General features: G+C 36.7%; 1 long non-coding RNA gene across 1 annotated transcript in view; it reads right to left on the bottom strand.

Moving 5' to 3' along the window:
- Nucleotides 1–23,161, bottom strand: part of LOC112472255 — a 62,255-nt gene that overhangs the window by 15,670 nt on the left and 23,424 nt on the right. Inside the window, exon 3 of the long non-coding RNA XR_003043589.1 lies at nucleotides 3,338–3,492. This is a non-coding gene — a long non-coding RNA (uncharacterized LOC112472255). The remainder of the gene's footprint in view (nucleotides 1–3,337; nucleotides 3,493–23,161) is intronic.

The following is a 23,161-nucleotide window of genomic DNA, read 5'->3' as shown; positions in this document are numbered from 1 at the left end:
AGCAATCAATTCCTAATTGTGTGGATAGCTATTAGAGTCCGATGTGGTATATTTCTGAATAATTACAAATCTTGGTTGTTCTGATTATAATTTGACATCTCATAAAACTTATCTACGGGAAGAATGTGTGCTGGTTCAGTTAATTAGTTGTCTATTCAATTTGGATGTTACAGTTCCCATTTTATAAAGTTAAAGATTGTTTTGGTTTTATATGCATATTTGTGATATTTGAAAGAGTAAGAAAGATGTACCGTAGAATGATCAACTTTGGAATATAAAGCAGATTAAATTTTGAGCTTGCAAGATCGAGCCAGCCCTGCAGCAGTGATGAATTCACCAAGACAAAAGCCAACGCACGGGCATGTTCTGCTCCTGATGGTGGCTGGTCACCCTCCCACAACAGCACTCCTTTCTATCTCTATAGGTATTCTTTTAATGTATTTATCTTCTTCTCTCTCAGATTTCTCTAAGGAGATGGAGAGATCTAATAAGAAAAAAAAAAGTATTTAGAGTCAAAGGATCGCAAGTTATAATATTCTTCCTGCCAGTGTTAAGTAACATTAGGCAAATTATATTTTTTCATAATTTCGATTTCATTATATCTTTAAACTGGAAATGCTATGTTGTGATTTCTTTTGAATATTAAATTAAAACTGTTTTTAAAGTGCCAGCCTAATGTGGCACTGACATATAGTAGCCCTCAATAATTCATCTGGCTGGGTATCAGCTGATTCTTCTTAAAAAGTTGACAAATAGAATTCTTTGTTTTGGAAAGGTATGATTATCGAATTGCATTCATGGAGTCCAACTGATTTATTTTTTCTGGGAAAAAGACTACAGATAGACACCTATATTTTATCATCAGACGTCCCCTGATGTCTGGACCTAGAAGATTAGGGGCTTTTTGATGTCTATACCGCTACAGACCAGATGAGTTTAGAGACAGCCTCTGAGCATGGGCATGTGCCAAGAATCTCCTGACACTCTGAGCATGTGAAGACAAATAAACAAAAAATCAGGAAAACAAGGATGGTCACACGCCAATATTCAGTTCTGGAGTATGGCTTTTGGATAAGCATATGCCATCTATTTCACATCCTGGTCTCTTCTTTTAACATCCAGCCTAATTCTATTCCCTGAATAACCAAGTACCAGATCAACATGATCAATATCCTCCTAAGATGTCGGGCTTTCAGCTTTTAACCTGCACATTACCATTTTTAAGTTCACTCTTAACAAATACCCTGTGACTGAAGAAAGATGACTCATTTCCATGTACTGTAATAGGATAATCTGTGAAAAAAATCTATTTAAGGCTGCACATCAGAAAAGAAACTTTTATTTATTCTAAGTATCTTTACATGTGGGCACATTTTTTTTTCTTGAAGGTGGGGTATTTTTTAATGTTGATGTTGGAAGACTCCACAAGTGAGGTCTGTGGCTTTCATAACTATGAAAGATTTCAGCATAAATCAACGGACACTTTCCTGGCCTGATCTGCCTCAGAAAACCGTCTCCAGCCAAACGACCAATTTAAAGGTCAATGTAAATGCTAACATTATTAAGCCATAGTGGTTGAAGAAAGACATTCAGCCGCAGTGGAATACTGCTGGAAAGGGGAAATAGCTGTTTATGTACTGTTCCTGCACTTATTTCCAGAAAAACGTTTCTTGGGTTTCCTTCTTTTGCACTGGGGTTTATTGCTTCGCATTGTCTGGGGAGGACAAAATTTGGGTTTTTCAATACATCTTTGGAATTTGGGTTTTAAATTCCATAATTGGGGCTCTAGGGAACTAGCAAGGAAGAACACCAGACTCCCTCATTATTGTAACGGCTTCCCTGAGCTGCTGGAAAGGGGCCTCATTATAGCTTCAAGTCTCTCTGGGGATTGTGCAGGTGTCTTTTTGAAGTTCAGGAGTTCAGTGAGGAAGCAATGTCTAGAGCATGCCCCCAAAGAGCACAGACTGTTCCAGAGTTCCCTATGCACATACGTGTTATTTCCACTAATAAAAGCAGCGTAGTGCAGGTACCAAATCAAACCATGAAACCATGAACTATATCTACTAAATGTGAGCGAACATGCCATTCATGCCATACACGATGATGATTCTTAACTAATACAGACTTTCGTTAAAACCCTCACACCTGCTCAAGAAGTCTCTGGGACCTCACTTTCACTTCATAATGCTATTATTTCGATCTTTAGTTTCAGTACTTCTCCATCTCTGTGTGGAGTGATATGTGTGTGTGTGTGTGTGTGTGTGTGTGTGTGTGTGTGGTGTGCATGTATGCTCATAAACACACACATGTATATAATCTTCATATCTTCATATTTCTCTTCTGGGCATGTTCTCATGGATCTCCCAAACTGGCTTCAACATTATTTCCACTCAAATCTTCCTTCCTTTTTTTCTTGTGTCTCAGGTCTCAGTGTAGGACATTGTCATTCACCCATGATGTTTGCCTTCATTCCCCATTCATTTTTCCAAATCCCTTTCCTGACCACCTTATCTATCTACTCCCCAGGCAATATCACGGTGCCCAGTTCGTTTCCTTCAGAGCATTTGTCATTTATTTATATGATTAAGTTAATTCCTAAAGGAGGCAGGGATCTTTTCTGTGTTATTCCCTGCTATAATCCTGGAACAATGCCTGGAATGTGGTAACCACTCAATAAATGTTTATTAATTAAATGAATGAACCAATAATTATCTCATTGATTCTATCTCTGTAATGTCTTGCAAATCACGTTTTTCATCCCTGCTGCTGCTGCCTTAGTTAGAGTCAGTATAATTTCTCATATTGGAGGCTACAAGAGCCTCCTAGCTGCTCTCCTAGCTTTCACTCTCACCCTTCTCTAAATCATTATCTACTTTGTAGCCTGGGGTCTTTCAAAACTGCAAATTAGCTCCTGTCAGTGGTCTGTTTAAAACCCTTAAGTAGCTTTCATCACAATATACTCCGCAAACATTTCTACACGGACCCCCTAAAGGCAGAGAGGAGAGTGGTGTAGAGATACGCTGTGATGTTATCCAACACAAGCACAAAATATCTTAGGACTCTCATAATTATCTTACAAATGTATGCAGATTTTGCATTCTACTCCTTTAGTAACAAATATTTTAAATTACTCACCACTAAGCAGAACCAAAGACCCAGGAAGACATTTGTTGTTTTTCCTGTGGTTTAGGGATATGGGCCACAGCAGGATATCAAAGTCTTGAGAAACATGAGGGCAGATGAAGGTCAGATGAACTAATTTGGTGCACAAGGCCTTTCAAAATCGGGTGCCTGATTATCTCTCACTCCTCACCTCTTGCCATTCTCTCATACATACCTCACATAACCCAGCTCATCTCAATGCCATCTGCATGTCCAAGGCTCGATTAGGTCTCCCTCCACTGTTCTCCCTCAGGACGTCATGCATCTTCTATTTGTACATTATCAGTCCTTATTGTTTATTTCTGTGTTCGTAGCACTCATTTACAATCCCTTAAGGAAAGGAGATGTACCTTATTTATTATAACTAAAACCTGGCACAGCACCTATCATATCTCAGGCACCCAACAAACATCTACAGAAGAAATTGGTGAGTTAGTGAATGGATTACTGTTCCAAGCAAATGTTCATTTAAAGCTACAAGGACCTTTATATCTGAGAATAAGTGACATTTTATTTCAGTAGCCTCCCTTGTGTGTTTTACTCCTTTTTTCCCAATACAGACATGTGAAAAAACAAACTTACTTAGTGTTGATTTGACTGCCCAAGGACTGAAAACTACTGTACTGCTCAGGATCAATACATTGATCCAAATTTACTAAGAGATAAATAAATTTCAAAGAACTATCCTCTTCCTTGGGAACCTGAAGGGATTTTTGAAAGCACAAAGACTCCCTAGCTTGAAGCAGAAACTGAGGAACAGATTTTTGATGACATTGTTTTGCCTAGAAGGCCCCTCGGAATCAGAAGTAATCTGCAAGAGTTTCAGAGGAAAGTTGAGCCCATGTTTAAGAAGACACTGGACCTTGCTGTTCCATTTTCATAGAGAATCACCTATCTCATTTGTTTCTAACTTTTACTATAGAATGTTGCCACTGATTAACTAAAGTCTGATTAACTAAGCTTTATTTGAATAATCTGATGAGCTAATTCTAAGGTTCAATATTTAAAACAAAACAAGAAAGCAGCACTTTGTCAAGGAAGTACAAGCAGTGGGGCCCCTATACCTCAAAATTCTTTTTGAATTATTTTGGCTAAAGCCAAATACCATCTGCATTTCATGGAGTCTTTAGTGTTGCATTACAGATGCTCAAGAGGAAAATTTTGCAGATGCAATCTTTTTACGAAAGGAAGTGGTTTGCTCTTATTAAAAAGTCTGAATGGGGGGACCAGAGGGAGAATGAGGAGGAACAGGAAGCAATAGAAAGGGATCTGGGTCCACCGCCATCCCTAGGTGCCTCATACATATAGCAATTGGCCGAGAATTGAAGTCAGGCAGCTGTGAGTCCCAATCCTCTGAGACCTCGTATCCTAGACCAACACTGGCTCAAATACATGATTAAACACTGCTCAGCCAACTGTACAAATATTCAGCAACAATCGAAATAGGTGTCTTTATTGATAGAAATAAAAATGCAAGCATTATTAACCAATGTTACCACAATAAACATAATTAAAAAATGCAAGCAAATAAGGTTATAGTAATCTACTCCCTTCCACTGCAATATAGAATATAAATCAAGATATCTTCTTTATAAATAGCTACCAATGAAGTCTTCCCGAACTACTCTGCCCTTTACTGGCTCACAGGTATCCTTTTTTTGTGCATGGGCTATGATTTGGGGGATGTTTAACACATAAGATTCATTACGTAGAGCGTTGGCTAATTTTGCTACAGTGTTTCCAGTCAGTACAGATTAATAAGAGGGATTTTATATTTTAATTAATTAATGTTAGTGAATAATTTCCTCTGGTTTTGAAAAGGTTGAAGCAGCCTATTTGGTGGCTGTTCCACAGGCTGATGGGCAAGCATTTCCTCTTGAAACTGGCAGAAGCAGCACCATGGAGACTCGGCCATGCCTTCAGCCACTGCTATTCCTTTTCCAAACACAAGGTGGAGACACGCAGAGCCTGCAGGATGCGGGCCTCTCCCCAGTCACAACAGAGCACCTCTGTTTTTGTTACATTTTCAGATAAGACTTGATTTTAGATTCTATAGCTTCAAAAAAATCTGGAAAACTACTCTCAGTAAATGAAGAGAAAGATAGGTAGATAGACAGATAGTATCCATAGAACATTGTAAATTGTTCTATATAAAATCTGCTGCTTCCAGCCATAAGGCTTTGTGAATTTAAACTTTTTCTCCTTCGCCAACACCCAAATATATTCAAAATCTTTCTTCCTACTGTGGGGATCGAGAGCGAATGTCCCTGAAATGCGCCACCCTGGCATGCAGATTATTTCAAACTAAAATCAACAAACTCGAGAAGAGTTTTTACTTACTCTTTTTCTAAAAGAGATTCAGATAGAAAATCTGCTTTAGGAAGGGAGTCTTTGCATAGTTGCCTTAAGGAACTTACACCTTAGCGTCGGTCGGGAAGACTACAAGCACATTTACTATACCACCCCGCACTCCCCACCCCCGTGTCCCAGCGTTTCTGAGATTCCAGCAAGAATTTTCCTGCCCTGTAGGTTCGCTCTTCCTCAACTATCTGTAAATCTCTCATTCTCACTTTCGGTATCTAATACTTTGTCCCCTCCCTTCTCCTTTGTACAAAATGTCTTATACACCCAGTGTTGCCTCACTGTCTTGGGAATTTTCATGCTTATGTGGATTTCTTACGCGCATGTATTAAACATTTGATTTTCTCCTGTTGTCAGTGAATTTAATTATTAGCCCAGCTACAAGAACTTAGGAGGTGGGAGGGAAAGTATTAATTTTTTTAGCCCCCCACAATTCTTGAAGCTTACCTTTATTCTGAATTTCTTCCTTCCTCCATTCCTTTTTCCTTAGCTAAATGATCAAATGAATCTCCTGCTACTTTACATTTTGCTGATAAGCAGTTCCTGTAATTAATAACCTTATCTTTCTGCATACGAGAAAAACAAATTTAATGCATTTTAATAAGGAGACTGGAAAGACAAGGAGACATTTTATTGCCATGTTGATTTTGATAAGACTAGGAATAATCTGGTGGGCTGGTGACTGCATGTAACAAATAGTGTTTGCACATACATTTTTTGTTACTCTTGATAGTGGTATATCAATATTTCTTATAGACATATTTCTGAATAGTTTTATAATGTAGAATTCTTTAACAAGCAAATCTCATTTAATAACATGATAGTTTTAAATTCATTGTAACTTTATATTTGATTTTAGTTGTGCGTTTGTAGTTCTCAGCTGACAAACTTACAGAGCTGAGAATCAGAAGGCATAGTTCCAGTTCTCCAAAAAACTCGCTCTTGACTCAGGGAAAACAGCCTGATTGTTATTTCCTTATTTATAAATTGGGAAGGAGGAGTTTGTGTGTGCCGGATCGATCTCTAAAATCTCTTCCAGATACAGCATTCTACAACTGCAGTTAATTCATTTGGGGCAAAAAAGCCAATTAAAAAAAAAAAATTGCTTTCAGCTTTTAATGTTAAAAATCCTTTGAAATGTGAATAACCAGGTTTCATTTGTCTGGAGCTAAATTTTTGTATATCCAAAATGAAGGCTGAACAAAGTCTATTCATTTGAAAATAGTGAAGTCTAGGAGATCATAATGGGTCCCTAACTGAAATAGCTCTGTAAGGGGCTCAGAATGATTTCTACCCTTATTTTCATTAGTGATTTCATTCTACAAAGAGGAAAACTGTATTGGTGTTGCACAGAGTGGTTAGTTGTCCTGGGCAGGGCTGTTTAGAGTCACACAGCTACGGAGGAGGGTTGGACAAAAATCCTGATATTCCAGACTATGGTGATTTTTGCTACAAATCTTGCTTTGGGAGTTCCCAGAACTATTCCTTTCAAGTCAAGGGCAGAAATTGAATGAGAGTGAATACCCAGTGTTCACTGAGCGAATACTCCTCAGATAGATTTGCTCTCCAACTAGGGAAGTGCATGCTTAATTGGGTGTCAGGGTGTCTTCTCCACTAGACTATAAGCTCATAGAAAGAAGGCGCCCTGTTTTACTGAATTGAGATGAGACTAGTACCCTCCATTCCCCCATCCTCACATCTAACCTTTCCACGTTCATTGCATCCTTCATCTTCCATTTGTACTAATGAGTGTATTCATTATTCTTCCAGGACAGGGAAAAGATTGATAATTTTTATAACCTCCTACAGTACCCAGACTGTGCCAGGCTCTCCAATATTTTCCAGTTCTCTGACTCTGTAGGCACTCAATAACTACTTGTTGATTGGTGGGTGAATCATATGGGCTGACTCCAGGAAAAATGGGAAGTTTGGATTTGGTCCCCTTTGATAAACTCCTACTTGAGTCTCTCATGGTATTCCTTCCCTCTCCTACCTCTATCAGCCCCTTTTGAAACAGATGAATCCTCAGTGAATCCCTCAGGGTCCTAAGCAACCTTGTTAAGCAGAAGTCAAGACCTAGGGATGGTCGGCTTTAATTATGGTTTAAGGAAACAATGCCTCCCCTTTGGCTGTCTGTCTAGTTAGTGACACTCTTATTGGAAGATTCGAGCAGGCAACCAAAGGAGGTTCTTGGCAAGATTCTATAGCCTTTAAGTCCATCTTAAAATAGTGTTAACCACTGCCCTTCCAGCACTAATCTCTTTCTTCATAGGGCAAAACTTAACCATTACATAACATTACACATTTTTGTGAGCTTGTATTTTGAACTGTATACCACTTGTGACTATTAGACTGATGAAGGAAAAAAAAATGTTTATCGAAATAACTTGTTACCAAGGTAAATTCTAATGATCAAACCAGAGCAACAGAAATTTTTTCTGAGCATTTGATCACGGCTTCAACAAATATCCTGTCTTTAAGAGTTTATTGCAAAAAGATTTCACCTATATTTATAAGGATGCTTTTCATTTATTTTTTTGGCAATTCTAAATATTAAATTTTACTGGTATCTCTCCTCTGTGCTCAACGAGTTAAGACAGCATCATCACTGATTTCTGCGCCATGTTAAGGCAAACATATTTCTTTCTCTTTTTGCCTTCAAAGATATAAAATCTTCATGTGCTCTGCATGTGGGTTAGGGGAAGTAACAATGAGAGGATTGTTCCAGTCCTTGATGCTGCCTAACCTCAGAGGTAAGGACTGTTATTCTTTCAAGCACTGTCCTCTAGTGGAGAAAATAAATATTAGTGCTTTTAGAACAAGCACTGCTGTTCAAGTACTAGCACTTGGAAAATGCCTTCCCCTAACCCACCCAGTGCTTTTCTTGGGAGAAATTGACCTTTTAACAATGTGAGTTAAAGTAACTGTTAACAAGAAAAATTCTGACAGCACGTGTACTTTTATATAACAGTGTTAGGTCATCAAAAATAACTGAATAGGTGGGAGAAGAGGGCCTGTAGTGCAGTATCGGTCCCATGAGTATCTTGGTAAATGCAAAACAATAAAAGGGCATGGTGCCTGTATTTTTTAAAATTAATACAAGAAAGACAGTCACGTTGACAAAACTTGTTATTCTGAAGTTAATTGCAGCGTGGGGCAAACATGTAAATTTCTTTGAATCCATGTACAACTCAACTCTGGCTGGCTATCTAATGGGATAGTTCAGGATTTGTCTTTATAAACTTCCATTTAGGGGTTCGTGACTATTCACATTTTCCAGATTATTATGTCTTAATTTTATTTGATGTAATGCTTGTCTTTGAAATTGTGAGTAAATATTTGACAGGGTCTATCAGTTAAAGTTTTGGGGCCCTAGACTCAGACAGACCTGGGTTAACCATTCATTGGTTAGTTGGCTTTTCTATACCTCAATTTCTTCAACTGTAATATATGGATTATAACAATGCCTTCCTCAAAGAATTGAATAATGAACTTATAAGATGATGCTTGAAAAATACTTAACACAGTGTCTGTCTCTTTACAGACACACCAAATAAATGTTAGGTATTTTTTAAATGTCTGTTGAAATTTTTTTTTTGACATGGCCTCTAGAGATCTCTTTATTTACTAACTAAGCTGCAGTCTCCCAATGGAGCCTGTGGGAGACTATTTAAAAGTCATTACAGAGTTCGTTTTTACCAGCTCCAGTCTTTGCTCAGCGTGCATGCTTGGCTGGACTCATGCTTCTTCCTCTCTGTTGAATTTTTATGTTTGACACCTCCTTAGGGGACAGTTTTATATCAGGTGTCATTTCAGATCAAGAAGCCAAATTTTGTGACTGCTTCCATACACTCAAGAGCAAGAACACAGCTGAGCTGACTGTTCCTACTGTCAGTTCCCAAAATAGTGACCCAACCTCCAATGCCCAAAGGAGCATAAACCACAGACTCATAAAAAGGGTACTCCTGGGAGGCTAAGCTTGGGATGTACTCTGTGAAATATTCATATTTTTCATTGCTTTGTAGATTATGTCTAACCCCCTGCATGGTTATAAAAGAATTTGCAGCACATCTCCATCCTTCCATAAACCAGGCCAGCTGCACAGCTGGGAATGTTTCTGCAAGACAATGGCCGACAGGGACTTCGGCATAGCCAAGCCCTTGATACAATCCTCCCCTCAGCTTTTCCCTGAAAGGTGCCCTTGAGTCTTCATTCTTGCTCAGTGTCCTGTGAAAGGTATCGAAGCTGCCATCACCTGATCTCACTGTTTCATTAGCGCCCGCACCTGATCTGTCAGTTGACTCTTCCCTGCTTTTTACCTCATAAACAAAGCTCAGCTCTCCCTTAGGCTGAAGAAGGGGTAATAGTTGAGGTTAGAACAGGGGTCAAAATCAACGGGGGAATCCAATTACTTTTTTGCAGAGGTAAACCTGATACAAATTCACCAAAGGCAGGTATACTGACCTGTGCTCAAGGTGGGGGAAATCCCAAATGGAAAACAAAAGGAAAACCACGAAGCAAACAACTTCGAAATCTGTTTCTCATAACTAACATCCTGGCACAATTTAGAGAAATGTCAAAGCATACTATTTGTACTTATTAGAGCTCATGAACTCCAAAGAGAGGGAAAGGAAGAACTGAAAGATCTTCTTAGTATTGAAGTAATTCTTGTGAAAAAAACTAAAAACTTCATGTCTTCTGGCTGGGATGTGACACGTTCACGGACACTGAGTTCATACTGCTGCATGTGTTTCTATTTTAAAAACAAAATGAAAATAGCCTAGTACTTCAGGCTTTTCTCAAGCAAATTGTTGAAGCAGTTTAGACTGTTCTCCTGAGAGTGACTTCTTTCCTTAGAAATTACAGACAGAACCATTATAGCACAAAAATTCACTGTAAGTCATGTATGTGGTATTGTTTTCTGTAGCATAAAAGCAGTTATAAAGATTAACAAAGAACTAGTTTTAAAGAATCAAAATAAATCTTTCATTAGAAATCTCTAAAAATAGAGAAGAAGAATAGTGGTGATTCTGATAATATTTTTTCAGAGGGTGACAGATCAATTGTTGATAGTATTAGTGAACTTCATTCCTAGTTATTTTGACATCGGCATATTACATCAGCATTGTTTTCCTCATACCAACAGATAGCTTATAATTAATTGTACACACAACAGGTATTTTTTTCACAGGTATAATGAGTGCTGAAAACAAAGCAAGATGTTTTTGTTGGAGTGGATTAATAGGAGAAAAAGTTTCCCTTTAAAATATCTCTTAGAGATAGAGGGATGATGAATTATGTTTAATTATTCAAGAATGGAATTTACCCCAATGGTCTATGAGGAGATTCTAGAGGTGAAAGAGAGCAAAGTACCTGTGAGTATAAAGCCCAAAGTTCAACAGCTAGCTCCTCTCTGCCTTATGAACTTCTATCATCTTCCTGATGATAAAATGTTGAGAAGATAAACTAAAAATGTTAAGACCACATTTTGATGCTTGGGGCCAACCTTCTTATTAGATCATATCCTGCCTGAGAGATAGAGTTAGGGATTTGGGCACACAGTATTAGGCAGCTGGTGAACCCAGGTAAGACAAGTGACATGGCTTTTTATTTAGAGATGAGAGTTAGGTCCCTTTTCCAGTATCCTCTTACTGTAGACTTTGTGATCTTATAGTAAAGTGAGCATAGAATTTCACCAAATCTGGGGTGCTCCCATGTTTCGTTTCTTTGACTTCCTTTGAGGCTTCATGATACTTTTGTTTCAATGCATTTTTAGTGGCTGAGTTAGGTTTCTAAGAGCTATTAGGTACAGAGCTGAAAATGCATCTTGCAGAAGTAAATCAAGGACACAATTCAGGAAATAGCTCTCCATACAGTTACATTATTCATTCAGTCAGCAAATATGGAGTGAATGCCTACTATGTGTCAGTCACTGATCCAAGCTCTGGAGATATACTACAGTGAATAAAACAAAACACACAAATATCCCTGCTCTCTTAGGCTTTATGTTACAGTATTGTTATTATTGATCTTTAACTATAATAGATACTCATTTAAACAAATAGGGTTCTCTTTTTCACTTGGCCAGAAGTCTGGATATATATCATCTGGGGGTTTAGACAGCAGCTCGACCACATCATGGAAGATTTAGGCTCTTTCTGTCTTAATCAACACTTTGCCGTGTTTAGCATGATGCTTATTTCTTGTAGTTCCAGGGTAGTTGCTGCAGGTCCTGGCATTATGTTTGTACTCACAGCAGGGAGAAGAGGAGACAGGTATGAAGCCAATTATGTCTACACTTTATCTAAAGAGAAGAAAATTTTCACAAAAACTGCTCAAGCATGTTTTATTGACCAGAACTGTGTCACATGACTACCCATATCTGCAAGGGAGGCTGAGAAATTGAGTATATAGTATTTACAGCCCTAATAGTGAAGTCAATCAAGAAAAAATGGAGTTGGGAATAGGTGTCAAGTTAGCTAACCTATGGTGTAGATCACAATGCTGATTACAAAAACAAAACAGAGAATCCAAGGCCATTTAAACATAAAATTGGTTGATTTTTGTATCTGCTATTTTTTTAATGAGTGACTAAACGCATGAATGCCTTTTCAAAGTATATAGTATCCTGCATGTAGAAGCTTGAATAATTGAATAAATGAATAAATGACTGGTCTGATGCAACTGGCAGATGCCAAAGATTTTCTACAACTCTACACAGACAACTGTTTGACCATATGACTCAGTCAATTGCTTATTTCAGTGCAAAGTATTAATATGCCTGAATATACTTTTAACTATCAGTTAACATGCTCTTAAAAATTCCATTCAATAATCGTTTATCAAATGATGGCTATAAGCCAAGCACTACACTAAGCATGGGAGATACAAAGAAAAATAAGATAAGATTCCTATGCTGAAAGAGCGAATGGTCAAGAATGAGAAAAAGATAAGCAAAGGGTTGCATAGGATACTAAAGTGGGTCACCTACTCCGCCTGGAGGAATTAGAGTTTTCATGAAGATCTGTGTATGTCTTTTTCATGATGTGTGGAGAGGGGGACAAAAATAAAAGTAAGGGGGAAGAGGCAGAGGGAGGCTTTTTCAGGCAAAAGAAACAGCATGTGAGTCACAAAGGCATGTGAGTACACAGTAAATATTTTGGTACGGTTGTGTGGAATAGTAAAACATTAATGGATGCTGCCATCAGTATACCTGCGTTTGAATCCCAATTCAAGTTCATCTATGTTGCAAGACCTGTTAAGCTCCTGAACATCTCAGTTTCCTCATCTCTAACGAGAATAAAAATATCTCCATCATAGGGAACTTGGGGGGTGACGTGCACAACATCGGCTACAGTGTTCAAGAAAAAAATGTATTCAGTAGCAGTATCTGTTGTCGTTATCATTATCATCTTACTATCAAGGCTAGAACATTGTCTCATGAGAGGAATAGAAACAAGGAAAGAGAAGTCAGCAAGCATAGGTCAGGAAGAACACACATCAAGGTGTGGTGGGTTGCAGAATATGTCTACAAATTCCTCACAGTCCTTCCATCGCACTTCTTTGCAATGTGATGTTGCCGTTCCTCCCATCAGGAGGTGAAATCTATTTCTGTAGTCTCTCAAATCTGGGCTGGTCTTGTGACTTATTTTGACCAATAGTGTGGAAGAGGTGACATTTTGCTGGCCTTAGGAAGCATTTCCGGCTCTCACTTTTACTTTCTTGGAATCTAGCTGCGTCATGGGAAGATCCCAGCCAACCTGCTGGAGAGTCCCAGGGAGGAGAAATGAGCACCCCAGTCGAAAGCTCCAGGCAACTGTCCTCCAGGGCCTGCCAGTCCCTACTTGACCTACGACTTAACCACAAAACACATGAGGGAGCCCCACAAATACCACAGGGAGCCCAGATAAGCTGGCAAACCCAGAATTGTGAGCAAACATGTGGTTGTTATTTTAAGACTCTGATTTGGGGGTGGTTTGTTATGCAGTAATAGATAAATGAGAGAGAAGCCTAAGAAGTCTTACTTTATCCTAGAGATGATGAAAAATTATTGAAAGATTTTAAACAAGATAATTCCTCAATGGATTTTTATTTTAGAAATTTCACCCCAATGCCAGCAGAGAGGATATGCTGAATAGAATGTTACTGAAGATAAGGGATGGAGCAATAGTTAGGTAAAACTTTATAAGGATTTGGAAGATAACAGGAGAACAGCAAGGATAAGCAACTTTCATGACCATGAAATCCTAGAAAGGTTTAATGCTCTGCAGGATCTTGAAATTCTTAATAATTTTGAAAAAGGAACCCGCAGTTTTACTTTGCACCCTTCAAATTATGTCACCTGTCCTGAGAAAAGAACTAACAGTAACAGCTCCAGACCCTCCCTACATGTCAGTGTAAAACAAACCTGATACAGTATATTCTTGATTTTGGCAGCTTTGAATTGTGAAGTATCCAAGTTTGAGTCTCTCAGTAGCAGTCAAGCTTTGATTAGTCCACCGCTAAAATTAGTGGCAGTTCTACACAATAGAAACATCAAGAATAGGAAAAGCATTTCTAATCTTCTCTCATAAAAGCAGTCTGAATGGCTTTGAATGAGTCAAGCTTCTTCAGCTTCCTCATTCATGAAATAAGGTGATAATCCTGTCCCTACACAGCTCACAGGGTTGTGACAATTAAGCAAACATGTAAATGAAGCACTTTGAATTCCCCACAAAGGAATGCATTCGACTAAATAGAATTACTAAAAATAATTCTAGTAACAACAATAATCCTCATGCAGTGTCCTTCTGAGGTGACTATGACAGCATACTCTAGAATACTCAGAATCAAAATGCCTGATACTTTTCTAAGAGATAAAGAGAAGATAGTAAATAGATAAACACTCGATCTGGCAAGATATGTGTTAACATGGCATTAACTCCCTTTTGTTTATTAACACTGTCTCATAGTTTAAATTGTCTACATACATTCATTCATTCTTCAAACATTTATTGAACATTCTTTATTATGTACCAGACACCATGTTAGGTTCTGGGAAGGAAGAATCAGCAAGAATTCTTGCCCTCAAGAAACTCATAGTATGTACACTGGAGACTGATACAAAAAAAAACAACTAGAGGATAACGTGTCAGTGTTAGAACAGAGTCATAAACCAAGTGTTAGTGGAATACACAGAAAGGATTTATAGTGGATGGAGGAGAGAATGAGGGCTTTCCTGAGGAAGTGTTAAGTTGCTAGGAATTAATTTTGTCATGTTAAGAAAAAAATATAATCACTATAGAACGAATTTTCAAGATTGGAAAATAAGTCCAAACATGAAAAATAAACTCACACTGATAATATTAAATACATATGGGCATTTTTATTATTATTTTTTTACTACCATATTGTTTTTTTCTAAAAAGCTATTCTGGATTCATTGTGTATTTCTTCATAATTTAATACTGAGTTTCTGTGTGACCTTGGCAATTCACCTAAATATCAATGAATATTCTGAGTTTCTTAAACCGCTGAGCCTCAGTTTCTTCTAAAAATGAGAGGCTTAGAAATAGATAATGCATTAGGTGAATTCAAGATAAAAAAAATTCCAACCAATTGATTTTTAAATGAATACTTCAGGACTTACATTTGTGAAAATGTTAGAAATTTCAATATGGCTACTCTGGGAGACTGTCCTTATATTCCAGTAGTGTTATCATTGTTCAAAATATGTTTTGCAAGTATATTTTGAAAGTGATTTTTTTAACTTGAGGAGTTCAGTGGGAACAACCCAAAGAACGGGGGAAAATTTCTCCCTGGAATAAGAAATCCCTTTGGAAATTGGAAATCAGGGTTTGCATTAAGCTCTATCTCTACCTTGCTGGCCCTCAATTTCTTCACGAATTAGGTCTATGAGCATGTACCCTGCCTAGCCTAAAGAACCACAGGGAGGTTCAAATGGTAAGGTTATGTGAAATTGTTACCATGAAGCATAATGCAAATATCTTCCTTTCAAGATGAACTTGACTTTGTATCTGAGCCAAAAGTCATTTAGAGTAAATGTCAAGTAAATAGAGCAGATACTATTTTAGAATGAGCAGTGATTTTTGAGACTGACTTTTTATTCAATTTGTATGTAGGTCCTGAAGGTAACTCAATGAAATGACTTTTTAGAAAGTACAATGGCTTCTTGTTAGTCTGAAGATACAGTATCCCCAGATGATTTCTTTTAAACATTACCAATTTAAAAACAGTCATGACTTATAAAATGTGTTTTTATATATGATTTCTAAAAATGACCAATGATGGAGATAAGTGTTGCAATTAATTTTTACAAAGGAGTACGCTGCTCCCCAAAATCCTGACGATAATTTGTAAGGACTTTAACCATTTTAAAATGCTTTGCATAAATCATTTGAGCCTAATAACAACACTGCGAGGTATGTTTTAATTTTATTCTCAGTTTACAGATGAGGAAATTGAGGATTATCTGTAAAATGATACTGGACCAGTTGTTAACCTTGAGACTTAAATTAGTCACAGGGAAGAGTTTCAGTCTCACAAATCCCGAAACTGAAGTCCTCCCATGCTCACGCACATATTTAGACTACTAAACATCTTCTTTTCACTGAGGAATTCATTAAAGCTATGCCAGGCTTTTCTGGGTTCTGGGACAACCACGTTTTCTTGCCCCCCTCGAGAGACCAGTGATCAGGGTTCATGACATGTTTTAATTCATTGGGAAGGGGTGGGACGGTTTCCTATCCAAAGTCTTCACCTGGTGGCCATGTGGCATGTTGGTAATGGACTCTTTTTGAGGGTCTATAGCATGGCTAGAAACGGACTTTGACTTGCCTGTTCCTGACTTCTTTCTTCAATTGCGCTAAGCTTTGGCCTTGAAACCGGGCGCCCGTCGTTAGAACTCACACCACACACTAAAATATTCGATGAGGTGGAGTCCGGGACGTACTTCTGGGCCCAAGCTCTACTTCGTCCTTCTCTGGTTTAGTAGCTTCACCTATAAACTCTCTTGTCTTCCTTTCCACTCTCATTCACTTCCTCCTTTTGTCACACACTCTAAGTGTCCACAGATGTCAAGTGTAGAAAAAGACATGTGGTGTTAATGCTTTAGTGCTGGCACAAAGGCACTTCCTGAAGAAGATATGACCCCTCGCAGAGTTGTTTTGTAGGCTGCCCTTCTATATTTATCACTGCCCAGTGCTGATTCTTGATTCAAATAGTCTGACAACTTTTGAGCTGGCATGATGCCACCCAAGATATCAGTCAACGAGCCATCTAGCCATATCAAGTGCGGCTGTTAAGGGCAGGAATCCTGGCCAGGAATTTCTAAACTGCTGTCTGTGAAGAGGTTCTATGCACTTTGGCTGGGGAAAACTTCCAAAAATAAAAACTAGATACCGTGACCATTTGTTTGGACTCTGTAGAAGAGTTATTAGTCATAGGAGGAAGGGACAGGATGGCAGAGAACACGACATGAAATTAAATCTAATTAATCACTCTGACAGGTAGACAAGAACTGAGCCCACCCTTCCCAGAACAATCGTTGGAAATCTAGAAAATGGGGCGGGGGAGGTGGGGAGAATTATTCCAAAGAAATAAATACAGTTTGGTAGTTGTACCAAACTGTATTTATTTCTTTGGAAATTGGAAAGCCCAGATGAAAATAAGTGCATGGAAGGTAAACAACGTAGTCATCTGAGGAGAGTGCCCACTCTTTCTTAAAATTTAGATGGAAGAGGATCAGAGTGAAGTTTGATTTAATCTTTATAATTACTTACTTCCCATAATTTTTGCTAATTAAGACCTTCCTGATAGGGGAGCAAATTCATAGCTCTTTTAAATTGGAGCTGTGAGTGGCTTTGAGGGTTATGACCCTTTGAAGGTTGTAATGTCACTGGCGGGGTAGAGGTGGCGGGGGGGATATACTTTTTTAAGAGCAGACGCATTTGAGTGAAACAAAACTGGAGTCAATCTCTGCTTTCCTACCAGGAACATTTTCCTTCTCTATGTCTCTTTACCCGTATGTCATAAAATGATAATAGTAATACAACTTCATAAGACCGTTATGAAGAATAAATAAGAAATGAAACATAAAGAGCTACATGGCAGTTAATAAGTTCTCAATAAATATTAATGAATCTCTAATTGATCTCCTATATGCATGAATCATATAGGCTAGGCGTTTTTGTCTTTGCGAGTTAAATATTCTTCTGGCTTTTTGTGACTGTTTTCTCTTTCTTGATCTCATGGTGGTGCACTAAAGACAACTTGTACTGGCTCACAAGGGCCAATTGTTACATTTTTAGGAATATTGAGATCTGGTTGTTAAATACTGCCAATTTTTAAAAGGAGATGGAAAGAAACATGATTACATTATATTTTAAAGAAAACTGATAAATACTTAAAATGTATCGCTTACTAATTATTTTACTGCATTTTACTATTTTCTGTATTCTTGAGGTTATATGTGTCTATTTTATCTGTATGGTAAAAATACTGTGTAATGGTGAGCTGCTGTGCATTTCTTCCCTGCTCGTGTTCAGTGACATCCCCTAATGGCTTAAAACTGGTCAAGTGGCTTGAAAACAGACATCCCTCTAGTGGCTTCTCTAGGCCATTGCCCTGCAGTACTAGGCAAATACTATTACTCAAGACTTTTTCCTAAAGAGCCAACTATTAAACATTTTAACAGCATACAACTGTCTCTGACCATCTAAATATGCAAACCAGTTTAAACAAATGGCTGTTTTCAAAATGAAGTGTTTATATACATACGACCTAAATTGAACCACTTCCTATCTTATATCGTCTGTTTCATTTATTTATGTTACTTATTTAAGTCTTATGTGAACTTGAGGTTTCGACATTTTTGATCACTCTCTGTGAAATGATCTCCAAATTCTTAAAGTCTATTTTCCTCAGAGACCTGCACCACATCTAGCTTTTACATATTAGGCATTTCATAAATATTTGTTAAAATAATGAAATATATACCAGTCATAGTTTTATCTTTATTAATTTTACACATAAAAATTAGATTATGTGAGGATACATTGAAACTTATTCTGATAAAATTGTTTTGCTCTGTAGGATCCAACTTTTAAAAATGAGTCAAGCATACTACGTATCCCAATTATAATTCTTTCTTAAAGTAAAATAAAAAAAGCCAAACAAAATTTCAATTTTTAGCAAAAATGTAATTTCTATAAAATCTGACACATAATAAACTTTTAAATGAGTATTCTTTGTTCAAATATTTATCAAATATTTGATTTCTTACTGGTTATTTTTTAAATATTGGAAAGTTTACCTATTTGTGACTGTGGGGAATTACCAAAATTCTTAAAATTATTTGTCTCCAACTATATAAAGATAACTTTTAAAATAAAAATATTAATGTGTAACTGTGCATCAATGCTGATTTGGTTTTAAAATAAATATTCAACCCAGAGTCTAGCACAGATTGGAAATGGAATGAAATAGAGAAAAGAGACAGATTTACCTTTGGAAGACAGGTTCAATCCCTGCTCATCATTTAGTGCTATCATCTTGGGCCAGAAATCCATTAATCTATAAATTTATCATAACGTAGTATGCTAACATACCATAGAGTGTTATGAGAATTATATGAGGGAGGCTGGCATACAGTAGATTATTTAATAAATATTAATTTACTCTGGTATTATTTATTGGTGAAACATTAAGTCCAGAACAACTGGTAATTAAAGAGTATATGCAAGTGAGAAAATCCAGAAGACCAGATTTCTTTAAAATAATTCACTTCCTTAATTTTGTCAGAATAAAAACATTTGTCCCCTAATTCAATAATCTGATGTCTCCAGGCACCTTTTTTTTCCCTTGACTATTGCCCACTATCTACAAAAACAAATTTTAGACTCTATTCTCCCTGGACTCTTTTACCCAGCCTCCAGAGTCCTCCAAAATCCTTCATTCTGCTCTTTCTTATCTACTCCAGTGATCCAGCCTGAATGCTCCATTCCAGCCAAGCCTGGTTCTTATTCTTTGATTTAACCACGCTCTTGGGTCTCTCTCTCTCTTTTTCTCTCTCTCTCTCTCTCTTTTCACCAAAATGTCATTCTCTTCACTTTCCCATGTAGGAAAATAATGATAATCTTTTCAGTCACAATCATTCTTCCTCATTTCAAGACTTCTTAGTGATCTTAACACCTTCAGGGCTCACTCTTGATTTCCTGACTTCGAGTTCCCGAAGTCTCTGTTAACGACACCTCTCATTGCTGCACTGGTTTTTCAGCCAACTGACATGAATATATCCATCTCATCACCTAGAGGGCAAACTCCTTGCATAGTTTTGGTTTTCTGTAACATCCTTATCATCTGTGCCTAACACTGTGCTAGACAAACAATGTACATTTAGTACATACTGGGATCTGTATATGTCTGGTGCCCAATTAATTTCTTTCCTCCTCACCTATTTATTTCCTTTCTTTATCCTTGTGTAGATTTGAGAGAAAAATGGCAGTCTGGGAGCCCAATATTCTAGAAATATCTGGTTTTCATTTAATATAAAACACTGAACCTCTGGCTGTTCACTAGATTAAAATAACATAAGGTCACTAAATACTTCTTGCAAGTACATGAAGCAAAACATTTTCCTACTAGTGAGTAAAAGATACTTTTTGCTTATACGAAGAATCATAAAAAATGAGTTATACAAAAAAAATCTAAGACCAAGATTGATAAGTCAATTTGTAATTTTATGTTTATTCAATTGACTCTCTTTATAAATAATTGTATAGATCTTTAATTTACTCAGAAACCTTTTGAAATTGAGGCTTGCCTCAATTTTCATTTGAATGAATAAAGGAATATATCTCCAGTGAACAGAAGAAAACTTAAAATTTATATTTTTTTATACTCAAATCCTCAAAATAAATTACCGAGTACTAGGGTAGAATTGGGAGAGCTAATTACTGTTCATCAACTTATACGTGATTACATTTATTCTCTTCCTTTCTAGTTGATTTATTTTTCAGGCCCCATAGGTTCTGTTTAATTTAGGCTATTTGGTATTCTTTCCCCTTATAGCCCATCCTCTCATCCCCAATCTTGAGAAAGCCAGAAGGGAAAATGAGAAGAAAGGAAAACAGAGGAATGATTTGCAATTTTCTTTTTCACTGAACTTTTTTCTTTTTCCTTTCCTCTTTCTTTCTACTAAGCCATTAAGATAATCCTTACAGAAGTACTATGAGTACTCTTTTTAAAGTATGGCTTGCATTTTCTGAAACAATACAGTTAAAGGATAAATGCAATAGAACTAAAGTAAACACAAAGTCAAGCAGATCCGAGTTGGTTTAAAAGAAAATAAACATGTAAAGAGACAAGAAAAAGGAGAAATTTAATGTTATACAACACTAACATGATAACAGAAGATACATAGCCTTATTATTCAGGCACATCCCTCTACAGTTTGCTTACAACTAACTTCAAGGATCAAGACATGTGTCTCATTCAAAAAAGTTTATCCAAGACTGAAAAAGTTTGTGGAAGAGCATATAGGAAACAAGGGATTTGGTAAAATAAAAATTCAACTGGCTTCAAACACAGAAATTTTTCATAGCAGATTGAGAGAGCATCTTTAATTGATAATCATCCTGTTGTTTATGGAAATAGAGTGAAGAAACCGCTTGTACTTTGCAGACTTTATTCTGTCTGGTCTGATCAGAAAATCATGAGCATGTCCTTTTATAAACATGAGGATTACATAGTAGTTAGTAAGTAGTCTCAATGGGGGTGTCCAATGAAACGTAATAGAATGAAAAATTCTGTTGTTATCATTTCTGCTTGTTAATTTCCATCGCAAAGTCCCATATTTTATTTTTTGCTTTGCACTAAGAATAAATTAAGTCAAATTGCTTCAAACAAGTCAGTTATTCTAAGCATATAAGTGAAATAACAAAAAGATCCCACTGTTACAGGTTCTCCCTCTGTCTGATTTCCCTTAATTTTGTTTTTTTTCACTTTCATCTTAAAAAAAAAAAAATCATATACTCTTCTGCTTTATAAATGTTTCTGGCTTCATTCCTATTTCCTGACAATTTGCATCTATTTTAAAATGAAGTTTTGGCCCATTTAGAAGTAAATTTGGCTTACTGTCTATTTCTATGCCTGCCATGTAAATTTAGAACAGCAACTCAAATAGAGGCACTTAATGTTTTAGAAGAAAATGCGTACAGGAAGAACCTCATCTAAAGCCCCTTCGTTTGACTTGTAAATAGAAAATGAAGCAAATCCCTTTACTCTCCCTTCAAATAAAGGCTGGTAAAGAGAAAGACCCTTGGCTACAAATTTAATCAGATTTTTCAACAGACCACCTCAAAGCTCGAGGTGGGTCTTTGTGTAGGTAAAAGAGCAGCCATCCTCAGGTTGTTTGTTTTCCAGTCTCCTGCTTTTGGCTTACTCATTTAATCCTCATATATAATGTCAGTCTCCTTTATTTTGTTTTAAAAGGTTTATTCATACATAAGAAGCATCACACTTAACTATAAAATAAAAGAAAGCTACCTTAAAATATCCTGCATTGTTTTATTTTTTGATTAAAAGGAACATGTAAATCAGAAAATGTTTTATTAATTTTTGGTGTCATTCTTTTTTATAATTTAATAAGTACTTCAAGTAGAAAAAAGTTTAAGTTATAAGACATTTGGCGAGTACAACAAGGAATTAAGTTGACCTCTGATATTTAGTTGAATTTCATAAACAATAGTTTCGGGAACCTGGGCATATTTTTAGAAAGGAATATAACAAAGGAATCCTAACCACTGAAAATCATGAGCATGTCCCATTTATAGGTATCTTTGATCTGTCTGAAAACAAAGTTTCAACTCAGCTTTTTTTTTTTTTTTTTGCTGTCGCCTGTCAGCAGAACCATGAACTCTGTTAGAGTCTGTTCTTACTATATATATATTTACTTATTTTATAGGTTTTTCTTGAAGGAAACATTTTTCTTTCATTATTAAGTCATGGTAATCCTATCTATTTTACTCCACATGAGTATATATAACAGGACAATATTGCCTTCACCCCACCAGCTCTGAGCAACAGGCTCTACTACAGGCCCCTTCAAATGAGTCATCAGTTTCTTCTCAACATGTGTCATAAATTGCTAAATTCTTTATCATAACGTGTGTCATCGGTTTAACAACTTCAGTTCATTTCATTGAATTCTTTGACTTTTCTGTTTTTTACTAACTAGAGTAGAAAACACTGGAAACTTAGTAAACAGAAAACAAATAAGCAAACGAACAAACAAAAAGCTATGATTAGGCCTTGATTCAGTGGTGTTTTGCATTTTTGAACGAGCTTGCTAACGTCTCATCTTACGAAACACCATAAATATTGCATTACATTCATCCTTATATATACTCTTTAGCTCCTCTCAATCCTCCTTGCTGTTATGTTTTTCCTAGATTTTTTTTAAATACGATCTAAGATGTTCTTATAGTTTTAAATGAACAGATTAGAAAAGCATTTGTAGAAATGCTTGAGTCTTACAGAAAAGGGAGACACTTTGAAGTCAAAGGAATTTTTTACTAATTTAAAGAAACAGAAGTCCTTTAGACAATTATCCAATTGTCTAAGTCTTTTACACAATTGA

The sequence above is a fragment of the Pteropus alecto genome, unplaced genomic scaffold (genome assembly GCF_000325575.1).
Source record: "Pteropus alecto unplaced genomic scaffold, ASM32557v1 scaffold76, whole genome shotgun sequence".
In the NCBI taxonomy this organism is placed as follows: Eukaryota; Metazoa; Chordata; class Mammalia; order Chiroptera; family Pteropodidae; genus Pteropus; species Pteropus alecto.
This window is presented reverse-complemented; position numbering and strand designations above follow the sequence as displayed.